The 16,086-nt window shown below is 43.5% G+C and overlaps 1 protein-coding gene across 1 annotated transcript in view; it reads left to right on the top strand.

The window, feature by feature from the left end:
• LOC124594700 overlaps positions 1-16,086 on the top strand; it is an 80,637-nt gene that overhangs the window by 28,963 nt on the left and 35,588 nt on the right. The gene's annotated exons all lie outside the window — the stretch shown is intronic.

Here is a 16,086-nt window from a genome sequence, read left to right as displayed (position 1 = left end):
GATCTCCAGAAGGAATAACACCTGAACTGGATGTAAATAATAAGGCACAATTTCCAGTGCTTCTTCTTCAAGAAAATAATTACAAGTTATAGTATATTTATTTATGTAAGACAATGGCTCAGCTTCAGAAGAAGGATCGACGATGGAATGCTATAATACGACAATTCAATCAACAAAATCCTATGGTCAATTTGGAATACTACCGGCTTGTGAATAACATTTTATTTTTTAAATCTGGGAAGGCTGAGAATCCAAAGTGGTGTGTCTTCATACCCGAAGAATATGAAGAACGATTAATTTGGTTTACACATTTGACCTGGGGTCAGTTGGTGTTGTTAAGTGTGCTAATAAGATTAGATATTATTGTTACTTCCCAAATATAAGGCGAAAAGTGCACAAAGTCATCCAGAAATATTTTCTCTGTCAGAAGGCTAAGCCGGATAACAAGGGAAATAAAATTGCGCTTCACTCAATAATACCTGAAGCACCAAGATCACTTATATCATGTGATATTTGTGGACCACTTCCTAGAGCCAGAGGTGGTGTTAAGTACATTATTGGATTCTGTGATGTGTTTACAAAATATGTTAAACTATATCCTATAAAATCAGCAACTGCAAGAGCTGCCGCAGTAAAGTTTGTAAATGGCTACATTCCTCATGCAGGGATTCCAAAATCTATAACCTCCAACAATGCGAAGATATTTACTGGATATTTATGGAGAAAATTAGTATCACAACTAGGAATAAAACAGATATTTACATCTTGCTATCATCCACAAGGGAATTTAATTGAACGGGTTTTTCGAGAACTGAACAGATTCATGTGAACGTACTGTCATGATAAACAAACTACCTGGATAAACTATTTGACCGAGTTTGAGCAGATTTATAATAATTTACCTCATAGTTCTACAAACTTTACCCCGAATGAACTGATGTTCAGAGATAACGAAAGAAACATTTGGGTAGATAACTTGCCTAAACTCGAGGACACCAAAATGTCATGGGAAGAAAAAATTCGCAATGCTCTCATTAATATTACGGAGAAAGCAAGACAGCGAAAGGAAATCCATGACAGAAACATCAAACGGATTCAGACTTTCAATATAGGACAAAAAATTCTTTTAAGAAGACACATCAAGTCATCAAGGTTGAAGAAGACCATCAGAAAATGGAATCTAATTTATACAGGTCCATATATAATAGTTGATATACCGAATCCTGGTGCGTATTTATTAGCACATCCGGATTCTGGAAGAATAAAAGGATTATTTCCCCATGTAGACCTAAAGAGGTACTTTTAAGAAAAGTGTTTCAAATTAAATGAAAAGTATGTATGATGTATTTGGGTGTTAAAACTGAAGTGCGAAGGACAGTATGCCTCAGCTACTGTGATAGGTTAAATGACAGCATGCCAAGCATCTGTGATAGCTCAATGAACAGTAAGCGATTGCTTCTGTGATAGTATAGGAACATTTAGAAAAGTAAGTGGAACTGTAGCTACTGCTGCTGTGAAGACTTACGGTTTATCTGTCTACACGATGATCACCAAAGAAGCTCGTGCGTGTGAAATAATATACATTCAGGGGGTCTTAACCTCCAGTGAGAATAAGTTTACTGAAACTATATGGTCGAATACGGCGCTTGCGTGTGAAGTTAGTGTTTGTAAACTGACAGTTCACAGGAGAACAAATGAACCGCGTTAGGAAATTAGAATCGATTGCTACTGTCCACAGATATAAAGACTCACTGGTTTTTTTTTCTTTTTTTTTTTTTTGGTTTTTTTTTTGGCGCGAGCTAAATTCTATTCAAGAGAATTTAATTAACCAGCTTAGTGTGTGTTTATAAAATTAGAATTAATAAGAAAGTTCTTCATTTAATTTATAATAATGTGTCATTTTCCAGTTGGATTTGTTTATTGTTATATTGCATTCATATATGTTCATGAGAAAATGCGGCATTTGGAGTATAAAAGAGAAAAATTAATTTCAGCTGGAGAGGTCACGCAGCAAGACTTAATCAAACGTTCTCTTTCAGCAAAATTTCATTTTAATCATGTATGAGTAAGATATAATTTATTTTTTTTTTGGAAATTGTCTCCAATAATAAAGTTTTTAACATTCTGACATGCTATCCACATTCGCACTTGAAACCAAATTAGGAAAGATTCAGATCTACTTCCACCTGGAAAAGCCAACGAAAAATAAATAAATAAATAAATAATTAAAACCAGGATTAGAACCTTTCGGCTTACTCAAGAAGATGGATGAAATTATCCATGTTTTCAAAATTGTTTTCCGATCTGGAGTTGTGATATTGTGCAACTACAGTATCGATTAAGACACCTAAGAAGAATGGATTTTCCCATTCCTCAGATGGAAGATTGGATGGATCAGGTCCATATTTGAGTTCAAAATGAATCTGGAAAATTTCGACTAACCATTCTCTTCCAGGAATCTTTAATAGTTGACCATTCCTTAGACGAATTTCGATTGTTTCATGCCACAATCCTGAGTACCTGTTCCTGAGGTTCCTTCTGGTCTCTCAAATCTGTTACGTCTCCTGTGCGGTACGCCAATGCGACGCCTGTCCTCCGTGCCGTGTCCCATGTTCCTGTTCGATCAGTTTCACCGCAGTTCAGCAAGACATCGATGAAGAAAATTTTTCAGAAGATTGAAAAAAATTTGCATGTGTAAAGATTTTCTTTTTTTCTATGAGGCAGATTTTATCTTTCCTATGAATTCTAGATAACTCTCAAATTTTCCTATCATCTGTGATACCTAGTTGGGGTCTAAGCCTCCAGGTTTTCCGGGGTTTCCCTGTGAAGGCCAGTTCCCGAATAGGTAGACCTGATTAACAACTATATAAGTCCATCTTCCCTGGTTGTGTACGTGGGATGCGGGTATGCCCCAGTACACGTGAAAGCAACAACTAGGTATCTAGGTAACGAAGATACCAAATCTCTTTCAATTCTTGTAATCAAAAAATTCTTATTAACTTCTTAAAATTTATAGGAACGTATGTTCCACAAATTCTAACGAGTTAGCTAAGCCAATAGTTAGCTCGCAAAGTGGATACGTATCAACTTTGCTCGCTGCCAGGGGCGATGTAATGTCTCTTGCAGCGGTCTCTCCACGATATTTTCAGAAATTTTATAAATTATGTAAGTCAGTACATATCTCGAAATATCTCTTCTTATCTTACCGATTATCAATGCAAAGTAGTTTCAAGCCCAATTATTCCTTGGAGCGTCCATTTACTCCATGGAATAGCTTCTCTGCTATCTATGTTTTCTCTTAGCAAAAAGAATAGGGGACTTCTTGCCGATTAGTCGTGAAAGAAGGATGTATATGTATGTATTGTTGAGCTAGTCGCCATCCTGATGAGATTCGGTATGAGAAGGAATTTAATACATGAACTAAACTAAAGTAAGTGTGTTCGCGTATTATTTAACGGATTATTATTATTGACAGTGTCTGCTTACTACGCTGTGTTGCACGGGATCAGTGGGGAACGTCTGATTTACACTGGACGAACCTGCCGTTTTGTATGCTCAAGATATCCAGTTACTTCAAATAAATAGGCTAACACGGTCTTACCAGCAGATCTCCGGTCTTCCCCATGTGATCACCGAAAGTTAATAATTATTACAAATGTTTCCAGGAGACCGACTGACAACTTTCGTCGCACCGAGACTTCGAAATTGCTTCACTGCCTTATGGAATTTAAGTTAAGCTCAATTTAATCAGGATAGAACAGTATTGAACTGTGTGAATGTGATAAGCCTGCTTTGTCAATGAAAATTCCCTTAAAATACGCATGTTTTCTACTATCCTGATCAGTGAAGCTAAATCAGGCCGGTGTGAGAGAGGTTCTTTAAATTTTAGAAATACTAAATAGTGAAGCTGTATTATCAGAATGGGGAATGTGCTAGTTCAGCGTTATGATCCTATCGCCATAGGAAGGAGATTCGAACGGGTAAAGGTCCGTTGACATATGCAGCTGTGGCGAGAATGATTTCGAAGTTCGAAGCCATGGGTTGTTTAGACGATAGACCCCGTAGTGGCCGACCGAGCACATGGGGTAGTGCTGCTAAGACAGTTCAGGAAGAAATGGAGACTGTAGCAGCCGTCCAATGTGGCCGAGCGGTTCTAGGCGCTTCAGACCGGAACCGCGCAACCGCTACGGTCGCAGGTTCGAATCCTGCCTCGGTCATGGATGTGTGTGATGTCCTTAGGTTTAAGTAGTTCTAAGTTCTAGGCGACTGATGACCTCAGATGTTAAGTCCCATAGTCCTCAGAGCCATTTCTGGAGACTGTAGCGGGTTCATCTATGCACGGGGAAGTAGCGCTCGTGCAGTCGCACGTCGCACCGGCATTCCATACACTACTGTTTGGTTGGCACTTAGACGTACCCTCCGACGCTATCCGTACAAAATCCATCGGCATCATGAACTGTTACCTCACAATTTAGTGAAGCGGAGGACATTTACTGTGTGGGCGTTTCAATAGATGGAGGAAGATGGTTGAGTAACGTGTTGTGGATCAACGAAGCTCATTTCACGCTCCGAGGGTCTGTCAACGCCCACAACTGCATAATTTGGGCTACCGAAAATCGTAACACTGTCGTAGAAACTCCTTTGCACGACGAGAAAGTCACGGTATGGGTTGGATTTACCACATCTACCGTTATCGGGCCTTTTTTTCTTCGAGAAAAACTGCTACCGTGACAGGTGAAAGGTACGCCGATATGTTACAGAATCGCATCATCCCCAGCCTGGCTGATAAACACTTGCTGGAACGTACGATGTTTATGCAGGATGGCGCTCCACCCCATATTGCTAGACGCGTGAAAGATCTCTTGCGCGCGTCGTTTGGTGATGATCGTGTGCTCAGCCGCCGCTTTCGTCATGCTTAGCCTCTATAACTTCACATACAATCTAAGGCAATTAAAAGTCCTTTTTTGTGAACCCAACACGAACACATTCGTCATCCTCATTCCGTGCTATTATTGGCTTTGGGGTTACTTGAAGTCGCAATTGTATCGTGATCGACCGACATCTCTAGGGATGCTGAAAGACAACATCCGACGCCAATGCCTCACCATAACTCCGCAAATGCTTTACAATGCTGTTCACAACATTATTCCTCGACTACAGCTATTGTTGAGGAATGATGGTGGACATATCGAGCATTTCCTGTAAAGAACATCATCTTTGCTTTGTCTTAGTTTGTTATGCTAATTATTGCTATTCTGATCAGATGAAGCGCCATCTGTCGGACATTTTTTGAACATTTGTATTTTTTTGGTTCTAATAAAACCCCATGTCATTCCAAGCATGTGTGTCAATTTGTACCTCTCTATCTACATTATTCCGTGATTTATTCAGTTTTCAAATTTATACTGACTTTTTGATCACCCAGTAGAAGGACCTGGTCTCTACGACTTCACAGACAATCTAAGGCAATTAAAAGTCCTTTTTTTGTGTACCCAGCACGAACACATTCGTCATCCTCCAAGAAGGGAAATGTCCTTATTGCAGTGGTTTAATCCAGTTTTGGTCTTGAGCTACACACATACAGTATTGCTTACCAAATGACGATGATACATCGTGTGCAGGTGACTGATGGTCCTTTCAGATGACATTCAACACTTGATGCAGGAGATTTGCAGCAGATATTCAGCACTCGCACACTTGACAGCGCAACGAAACATTTTCATTGTTTGTGTGGCATCATCTGTACAGTGTGGCATTTTGTAGATGATGATACGCAATCATAATTATATATCACATTATACGAGACAGTTCGAAAGATCAAAACAACAACATGATAACAAGGTACCCAACAGAATTAAATAAGTTGCCACAATGGCATCGAATATTCATAAGAAATTTACACTTCCAGAATGAAACACACACACAAGAAAAGGTTTCATTTTTCTGTAAGGAAGTCACTGACAGGCAGTGTGTACGAAGTCCTCTGAAAGACGCTACCCATTGATTTGCGAAAAACTAAAGTTAAAAAATAGAATTAGGGTGACGAATTATTTAAAAAACTCATGTCAAATTAAAAAATTAAAAATGGTGTTTAGATGCTCGAGAGACACTGAAAGATATCATTGGTCCAATGCCCTCTATTGTATTGAAACTATATTCCTTAGTGATTACGGTCAAGCCGATTGCATGGGAGGCTGAAGCATGAAAAGAGCGTAGTGTCGACAGTAAACATCATCAGCGTGCGCTGGAGATACTGATTCCTTAGGTCGATGCCGTTGTTGCCATACAGGTGCAGCTCCTACTATACTCCGTTCACCATAAGAATAAAATTGACGTAAACAAACACAAACGCGATGATTGGTGAGCAGCCGTAGCTCTCGTACTCTGGTGTTGTTCCGCTCTTGGAAGTAGGTCCAACTTACATATGGGATATTTCATTACTATGTCACTGTAAATGAATCTTCAAGACATTCTGATGTGTTAACAGTCAGCAAAGTTTTACTTAATAATACTTTGGCTACGTAATTTTTATTTCAAAAATCGTTTAGAGTCACAGTCTCTGTAAGCGCTACTTGTGCTCTGATTGTCTCACCGTTCGTACGTACCGCAAAAATGGATGACACTGATTCCTGCTTTGTAGTGAAACAAGCTCGCGGATCATCGTTAATAAATAGAAACAAGTTGTTCTTAACGTTTTTCACAACATTAGAGAGAAAAATGAGCTTTGACGTTTGTTGAGAAAGACGATGTACTAAGTATAAGAGACCAACTTTCAGTTTTCCTCTTGGCGTAATCGTTAGCGATAAATGAGCGAGCTGGTTGACGTTGGTTTGAAATCAGTGGTGGTCAATAGTAATTTTTTAGCCTGTTTGAATACCTAAATCATTTAATTATGAAATTTATCAATATATGGTAATTAACACATACTTAACTATCAATTTTTCAAGGAAAATGCACGTCTTCTGGTTTCCAATTACATATCACACGCTGAATTCTGGTTTTCATTGCAAATACACATACTTTAACGATATATTATAAAAGATTGTTAAAGATTTTCGTTAAGAAAACATTACACAATTAAATGTTTTGGAGAAATATGAAAAATCATATATGAAACTTCCTGGCAGATTAAGACTGTGTGCCGGACCGAGACTCAAACTCGGGACGTTTGCCTTTCGCGGGCAAGTGCTCTACCAACTGAGCTACCCAAGCCCGACTCAGACCCCGTCCTCACATCTTTACTTCCAGCAGTACCTCGTCTCCTACTTTCCAACCTTCACAGATGAAGATTGGAAAGTAGGAGACGAGGTACTGGCGGAAGTAAAGCTGTGAGGAGGCGGCGTGAGTCGGGCTTGGGTAGCGTAGGTGGTAGAGCACTTGCCCGAGAAAGGCAAAGATCCCGAGTTCGAATCTCGGTCTGGCACACAGTTTCAATCTGCCAGGAAGTTTCATATCAGCGCACACTCCGTTACTGAGTGAAAATCTCATTCTGGAAAAATCAAATACTCTGTGTCTACTATCTTATGGGACAGATGTTCTGTCATACGACCCAGAGTGATAAGCGTCGTAGAAACACGGAAAACAATTTACACGGTTCGAGCACACTGTACAAATGCTGCCTTTTTACAGTTCTCACCGTAACACTGCTGCCTGAACCCAATAGAATTGATCTGGAGCCAAGTTAAGGGATTTGTCGCGAGAAATAACAAGACATTTAAGCTGCCAGACTTACAGGAACTAATGCACGAAGCTTTGTGACACGTCACTGTCGAACGATGGCGAAATGCAGAAAAGCGTGTCATAAAGGAGGAGGAGGCGGAAATGTGGACACTTTGGTGGCTTGGCATTCTGTTGTTGATGCCTCGTTATCAGAGTGGCAGTGTACCGCCTTCGTCGGAGTTCGATGTGGAAGATATTCAGAGACTACCAGACGACTGACTGTAATATCTTCAGTGGCTTAAGTATTTAACTACATGGTGAAATCCCAGCAGAGCGCCTTTACGCCGCACATAGCTCATGCAGAAAAATTACCCTTCTTAAAGTCAGGAGTTTTCATCACTCTCTTCTTTAATTACAACAGTATGTTAGCTAATATCGAGAGCAGGTTTTCCTTCACATCACCTAAGAAGAATATCGCCTGAGTTTCACCATTATTTCCTTCTGTTCAAAAATTAAATGACACTCGAGGCTGTATTGTTCTGTGTTCGTCTCTTTTTACGTCTTTACTACAACTGTTCACGGCAATGCAGGTCAGCAAGAACAGGTGGCTGGCCAGCGCTTTCCGAGACAAATGCGCCGGTAAAGCTGTTGGCCAGTATTATCGCCGAGTCGATGTACGCCTAACACACTGCCTAAATCGAATCCTCATTCTCGTACTTGACTGTACTCTAGAGAGATTAGCTTCTGCTCCACGTGAAACGAAATCTAATAAGGTTCCAGCAAACGCGGAAAAATACGTAGTGTAATGTTTATATCAGGTTTATATGATGAACGGAGAATAGTCGTTTACCCTTGCTGCGAAGGGGAGTTACGGGGAAGCCCCCTGTTGGTCGTGCGCCACGCAGTCTTCCGCTGCCTGCAGCTAGCACGTGCCCGGGTGTGTAGCAGTGCGGCCTGGTCTGACCTCTTGCTTTGTTCCGCCAATAATACAATGAACACAATGAAATACAGCTGCTGTCTACCATACGGCTAACTGCCTGTTATACTAACTGCAGCGCTATGAATTGCTGACGACACCGTCCTCGACGACGACTCCTGTTACGTCTGAAAACGAACTCGAAAGGCAGGGCAGAGCGCAGTACATATCACAAAAAAGAACACAAATAATCTTCTAACATGTGTGAGACTCGTTTTGGTCTGTCTTCCTACCACAGTCGCACGAGGACGCTCTGTGGCGCCTTGCACGGTTTCTCACGGCTCCCCCCGTCGGAGGTTCGAGTCCTCCCTCGGGCATTTGTGTGTGTGTTGTCCTTAGCGTAAGTTAGTTTAAATTAGATTAAGTAGTGTGTAAGCCTAGGGACCTATAACCTCAGCAGTTTGGTCCAATAGGAACTTACCACAAATTTCCAAAATTTTTACTTGCCGGCGTAGAGCGAGCGTGCGCGTTTACCTTTCGTCGGTGGCGGCACTGGCGGCTGTCGGCGCGAGCTGTGAACCTCAGAATCTGTTCTATTTATCTCTCTACTGTTAAACCCCAGGGTGATATAATTTCCTACGTCTTCCGTGAAGCCGAGACTCCAACTTGTTCCCTTGCTCATTAATTGGCGTCGTTCACGCTATTTGGCTGGAATAGCGCGTAGGTCTTTGCCCTCAAATCGCTCGCAAGCGTTAACTGTCAGTGCTCGGTGCTATTCTCCGTACTAGGATACATTTCTGTTTAACTCCTTACGAGTTAAGTCGAGCCTGTGAACAAGTGTTCATCACATGATGACTCGAAATCGTCTCAGCGCGGCGCGGGTCGCCTTGCTCAAACACTCGACGATTTCTGCAATAGAAGAGCCAATTACTCTGCCTGTAATTTGCCTATATCAAAGTTGGTGGCTACGCGGTTTCTTTCTGGCCAATCAGAGTATTTGTACTTGTTATAACTCCACCCACTAAAGTTTTTGCAGCCTATCACAGGTGTCGTTTGTTTCGTAGGGCAGAGTTTAACTTGTGGTACGTAATACTGAGATAAACAGCGTTTTCTTTCACGCGAGTTTTAACACAGGTGGCTACAGTGAGTCACCAATGTTGATTTTCTGCAGACGTTTATCTGCCATCTCCTACCATGTTCCTGTAACTGTAATTGTTTCAGGAATTTACTGTAAGGTGTGTTATTTGTTGGACACCTTACAATCATCCTTGGATAATAAAACTCCTATCCTCCGAGGCTGTTGCACACTGAGAAGGTGACATGGTGACATTGCACTTGTTTTGATCAGCTGGGTGTTCCTCCCCCCCCCCCCCCCCTCGCCACCATTACAGGTTGTACACTGTAACTCAGTGATCTTCTTTGGGGGATGACAAGGATTCTTGATCTTCTGTCATATCACACATATTCTCCTTCAACTTCTATTCGGGCTATATGTCCATTATGTTAGTGCTTTCGTTACACGCTGGTCGTAGGTTGTGTTCCAAAAATGAACAGCATAGAGACAGAAGTGATGTAGCTTTCTGCAGGACCTGACCATCATTTTGCAGGACAGTGCTCAAGCACCTACAGTCCAAATTGATACTGATTTGTTTGATTGATGGGGCTGGTAAGTGCTATACCACCTACTGCACTCCATGACTTTAAGCCCTCGTAAGTCCAACTCCGTTCCTAAACTGAAGGAAACACTTCACTGCATTCGCTTCAGAACTGCTACAAATTCGTCGGGCAATAGACCGTGCCGCTCGAACTGAACACAACTGGCACTGCTATGAGTGTCCCACGACTTCCACATCGCTGGCAACGGGTTATACACAATACTGGTGACTACTATGAAGGTTAGTAAAACTTTGAAACACGTATCTATTTTGTACGAGCTGTAAATAAATAGTTGCCACTATTAAAGGTCCAACCATCACATATTAAACACTGACTACCTCTCAGACCCAGCATGGTAATATCCTCGATGCAGGTTGTCATATTATGCGAGGTACCAGGCTTGGGAGGTGCACATGTCACGCAGATTCATTAAAAAAATGCGTATTTATTATTTCAGTACATTCAACCACCCCCCCCCCCCTCTTTAAGTACCACAGTTCCTATCACACAGCAGACAATTTATGGAGGAAAATTATGATATGGTTCTGTTTGTGCTCAGTTTAAGAGCTGTGCCTTCGACATAATTCTGCTTATGATAATTTTATAGCTGATCACCCGTATCTGGCGAAGGACCGTGATAATAAAGGTGAAATTGAACTACTAAATAATAGAAAGATCTTGGTATCACAAAGTGATTTACTGCGAGATTTCCTAAAGCATTACAAGGCACAAATATTGAATGGAATATAAATAAGAACATTGTAACTTGGGAAATGAGATGATGGCTTAATTCTGGTACAGGAATGAGATCGACTATCACGTTATAGAGCCCTACAACTCTTGTGAGTGAGAGTCGTAACAGATTACCCCTGATTATTACGATCAGTATCGATCGGGAATGAGAGCCCTTGAGGCAGACCACACATGCACGCCACGGCTGTGGATGGTAACAAGGCTACAGCGCAAGCTGGGAGGGGAGGAGGAGGAGGAGGAGGAGGAGGAGGAGGAGATTAGCGTTTAACGTTCCATCGACAACGAGGTCATTAGAGACGGAGCACCAGCTCGGATTAGGGAAGGATAGGGAAGGAAATCAGATGTCCCCTTTCAAATGTACCATCCCGGCATTTGCCTGAAGCGATTTAGGGAAATCATGGAAAACCTAAATCAGCATGGCCAGACGCGGGTTTGAACCATCGTCCTCCCGAATGCGAGTCCATTGTGCTAACCACTGAGCAACCTCGCTCAGTAAAGCTGGGAGGGGACAAATCAATTAGACTACTCCACTGATGTTGCGAATACGTTACCACCTGTAAGACTGCGCGTGTGCCGAAAGCTCGGAGCAAATAAAGGTTCAAATAGCTCTGAGCACTATGGGACTTAACATCTGAAGTCATCAGTCCCCTAGAACCTAACTAACCTCCACACATCCATGCCCGAGGCAGGATACGAACCTGCGACCGTAGCGGTCGCGCGGTTCCAGACTGAAGCGCCTAGAACCGCTCGGCCACTCCGGCCAGCAAAGGTCGGAGCACGAGGGTAATGTTGCAGCTGCTCTCAGGAGTGGCCTGTGCCCATGGATAAAAGACAAACTCGAAATAGTGAGGGCGCAAAACGACAAACAATACCGACCGTCGTCACCAAGTGGTAACAGACACGCTCTGCGCGGACTGCTGTGAAATTAATACTTCTGACTCCTGCGATCACCTTCACTCTGACTATCCAGAAGTGAAGAACTCTGTGACGTTCACTGTCGTGGTCGAGGAACGAAACACGACCGATCCCTCTGGCCATCCAGAAACGAATTCCCTCTGAACTCTTCACTTAAAGATCACCGTTTTGTCCTCTCTGTGATGGAAAATCTCCAATCGTTTGAGGGCACAGAAACAGCTGCCAATCATACTCTTAGATTCTGCCTCTCCTTTCCCCTCCAAACTATACAACAAATTTTCTACCGATGGTGGACGGGTACGGCAAACGAAGACACTTAGGCCACGCAACCGATAACAGCGACCAGCTCTTATTCGATCCACTGACAAATGAGCCAGTAGAAAAAGTACCCATCGACCAGCCAACATTCATAGAGAACAACGGCCATTCAACTCCGGACCATGTCCTATATAACATAAACCTGCAAGAATCCATGGTACAGCATGAAGTTGGATCGTCGATAACAAATGACGAGCTACCAATATTATTCGCAACCACTGCGCCGACCCGCCCCCCTCTCCTCCCCCGTCACCGGTGTTACCACCTAGGCCAGGAAAAAGAAAGATCAGAAACTATAGGAGAGCACACTGGAAAAGACATTAGCAACTGGTACTTGAAGAACTAATGACCCCAGTAACCATCACAGACGACGACGACCTAGAAACAGTCAACACCAAACTCAAAACAGTACTCTAGAACGCCACAGAAGAAAGTATTCCAAAAATAAATCCAAAATTGGTAACCAACGACACCAGAGGCAGCACTTAAGGCTTTTGAGAGAGAAAGAAAAGGATATACAGAACAACTGGAACGACAAATGACCCCACTCTACAACACTATTCTAACTTAACAGTTGAATCGGCAATCCCTTGTTCATCAATTTGTCCCCGACGAAAGTAAGTTCCTTGGTGGTCGCCAGAAATCGCTGCAGCCATTAGAGACTGTACGTGGGGCCTCCAACGTCATAAGCGCCACCCATTTTTGAAGAACCTCACTGACTTCAAACAGCTCTGTGCCCATGTCCATTTAATCATCAAACGATGGAAGCAAGACCGTTGGGGCACGTGACCTTCTCCTTCCCATGTATGGACCAAGCTCTGACGACTTTGCGGCTATCAGACTCTTCCAAATGTACCTGGACTTTCCACATATGGAGCTGTATCTGCTGATCCAGACGTAGTCACAGAGTGCTCTGCTGAGAATTATGCTCGCACCCCTGTGTCTAAGAATGACTGCTCTGCCTTTCATCTCCTCAAAGAGCAGGTACAATGGCAACACCTATCTTTTGCTCCACGCCACCCTCAGCCATATAATGCTCCCTTCAGCGAGTGGGAATTTCTCAGTGCCCTAACCGACAGTCCTGACATATCCCCTGGCCCAGACCACATCCATTTATAAATGCTTAAACATCTGTCAGCAGCTTACCAGCGCCATCTCATTGCCATCTTGAACTGCATCTGAGGCAGTGGCGAAGTCCTGTTGCAATGCTGGGAAAGTATCATCTTTTCAGGGCTAAATCCCAGGAAGAACCCACTAGATGTTGACAGCTATTGTCCTAAAAGCGTCACCAACATTCTGTGCAAGCTGCTCGAATGTATGGTGAGCCGGCGGTTGTGCTGGCTCTTTGAGTCTTGGGGTCTTCTGGCTCCAGCCCAGGGTGGTTTTTGCAAAGGGCGCTACACCATCGACAATTTGATCCACCTGGAATCTGCCGTTCGATCGGGCTCCTTCTGGCGACAACACCTTACTGCCGTCTTTTTCGAACTGACGAAGGCCTATGATACCACGTAGTGACACCATATTCTCGCTACTCTGCATGACTGAGGTCTCTGGGGCCTGCTCCCGATTCTTATATAGACCTTTTGTCGCTCTGCACTTTCCGAGTTTGCATCAGTGCTCCCCACAGTGCATGCTATATACAAGAGAATGGGGTCCGGCAGGGCTCTGCCATGAGTGTCTCGCTCTTTTTAATTGCCATCAATGGTCTCATTATATACTGACGATTTTTATATTTCCTTCTGCTTCTCTTCTATTGGTGTGGCTGAACGCCAGCTGCTGGGACCTACGCTGAAGGCACAATCGTGGGCCCTCACTCAGAGCTTTCAGTTTTTGTCCATCAACACTTGTGTCATGCACTTCTGTCATCGTCGTACTGTCCACCCCATCCAGAACTGTACCTCAACCAAATACTTGGTGTAGTGGAGACTTACCGCTTTTTGGAACTGGTCTGCAACACCCACTTATCTTGGCTACCCCATCTTCATCAGCTTAAGGACAAGTGCTGGTGGGATCTTAATATTCTTCAATGCCTGAGCCACACTGACTGGGGTGCTGATCGTCCTACACTGCTGCACGATACAAAGTCCTCAAACAGACTTGTATTGACTAAGGGAGCCTGGCGCAGCGTCAGCATCGCCCTCCACACTGTGTCTGTTGGACCCTATCCATCATTGTAGAATTGAGCTCACGATGGGAGCTTTCCAAACGAGCCCACTGAACAGCATCCTCGTGGAAGCTGGTGTCCCACCATTGCAACTTCAGTGGCAACTACTACTTCCAAATTATACAAACAACATTCATAGCTCACCTCGCCATCCAAATTACTGCCTCCTTTTCCCCACCCATCTCCCACAACGACAGCCCAGAAGTGGGAATTCCTTTGCTGTTCGTGTTCAGTCGCTTCTTACTGAACTGTACTCTTCCCCTCTACCACCTTTCCTGTGGGTCCACCCTCCTTACACCTCCATGGTCCATACCTCAGCCATGGCTTCAGCTGGACATATTGCAAAACCCAAAAGACCCAGTTCCACCTCAGGCATTCTGCTGGGGATTTTTCTCTGTTCTCGGCGACTTTCAGGTTCAGAAATAGTTTACACCGATGGATCAATGGTCGATCGTCTTGTTGGTTTCGCTTACGTTCACGTTTGACATACTGAACAGCGCTCGTTGCCAGATGGCTGCAGTGTTTTCACTGCTGAGTTGGTAGCCATCTGTCGCTCTCTTGAACATATCCACTCCTGCGCCGGTGAGTCCTTCGTCATCTGTAGTAACTCCTTAAATAGCCTACAAGCTCACGACCAGTGCTTCCCGCGAAATCCTTTGGTAATGACTATCCAGGAGTCTCGTTATGCCCTTGGCAACGGTGGACGTTCAGTGACCTCCATTTGGACCCCAGGACATGTTCGGACACTGGGATATGAACTTGCTGACTGCCTGTCCAAACAGGCCACCAGTAAACCAACTCTGGCCTGCCACAGACTGATTTGTGATCGGTCTTCTGCATCAGAGTTTTCGCGACTTTGGATACTGAATGGTGCACCCTCAGAACACAGAAGGAGACGACGACTGTGTGGCAGTCATCCATGCGAGCCACTTGCAGGGATTCTGCTGTCCTTTGGCAGCTCTGCATCAATCATACGTGGCAAACACATGGTCATGTCCTCAGTCGCAATGACCCATCTCGGTGTCGCTGTGGCTCCCCTATGACTGTCGTCCACATCTTGTTGGACTACCCAATTTTAGCCATTCTACGGCGGACTTTAACCTTCCCAGCACCCTACCTACAGTGCTGGGCGCCAATGTCTCATGGCCGATTTAGATTTACATTCTATCCCTCAGGGTTTTTTTTATCATACAACCTAAAGGTGGGCGTCTCGCCTTCTCTCCACTGTCCCCATTTTACCTCTTCTTCACTCTTTCTTTGCATTTTGTTTTCCTTGGTGTTCATATTTTTCCTATGTGTTCATCTCCACTTATCTTTTAGGCTCGACATTTTAGTGTGTTGCAGAGTGGCTGGCTCATCCCTTTTTATTCTTGTGATCAGCCAGCCCAAGCCAGCTGCTCTATAATTTTAATATCTTCATCTACTTTTCCTTGTGGTGTACGTTTTGCCCTTTTTTGTTCGCTTCCTTCGTTTTCTCTTTCAGTGTGGTTCAATATTACTTTTATGCCCTATTACTTTCCCAAACTAACTGTAGGAGATGTTTTACCATGAGAATTGTTTATGCGAGGAAAAAGGGACTGATGAACCTGTAGTTTGGTACACCCTTTACACCCCAAACCAACTATCCAACCAATGTGGAACGTCGACGAACGTATCCTGTAGGAAGGTGCGGCGAAATCTGTCGTTAATGGGCTCTGGCAGCGGA

The sequence above is a fragment of the Schistocerca americana genome, chromosome 2, assembly GCF_021461395.2.
Source record: "Schistocerca americana isolate TAMUIC-IGC-003095 chromosome 2, iqSchAmer2.1, whole genome shotgun sequence".
NCBI classification, from domain to species: Eukaryota; Metazoa; Arthropoda; class Insecta; order Orthoptera; family Acrididae; genus Schistocerca; species Schistocerca americana.
This window is presented reverse-complemented; position numbering and strand designations above follow the sequence as displayed.